The sequence below is a fragment of the Propithecus coquereli genome, unplaced genomic scaffold (assembly GCF_000956105.1).
Source record: "Propithecus coquereli isolate 6110/MARCELLA unplaced genomic scaffold, Pcoq_1.0 Scaffold66, whole genome shotgun sequence".
Classification (NCBI taxonomy): domain Eukaryota; kingdom Metazoa; phylum Chordata; class Mammalia; order Primates; family Indriidae; genus Propithecus; species Propithecus coquereli.
This window is the reverse complement of record NW_012152618.1, coordinates 8,745,648-8,746,144: the sequence shown is the minus strand read 5'-3', so window position 1 is coordinate 8,746,144 and position 497 is coordinate 8,745,648.

Genomic DNA, 497 nt, shown 5'->3' with positions numbered 1-497 from the left:
ACTCCAGACGCTTCTCATCAGCATGCAGATGGGCCCTACTGCACTTTCCAGCTTGCATGTAATGGGCTGTTAGTGAGCTACAAAATTAATTATCAGGTAGTGACCAATATTAAAAATTACTTATCACAGTACACTACATGTAGAAATGGTTTCTATATACTACCCTCTGTTGAGTCTCAGATGTAACCGAAAAAAATGTTTTTTGGGGAACATTTCTGGAATGAGGAGAGGAAAGGACTTATAATGGGCTGGCATTTTGCCAGTGGGTAGTTGTGACATGTGAAGTGGGTTGTTAGTCCAGGTGGTGAGACTTGCTGCCACCCTCATCAGCTCAATATTTAATGATAGCAAAATATTTAATGACAATTTAAGGTAGGAATATGAGCCTGGTTGTTATCTGAAAGCCTTCTGTTAACACCTACTAAGATCAAGAAGGTGCCAACATAAAACCTACGGAAGGGCTGTTCGTGGCTTGGGAGAAATCCTGGAGACCATAG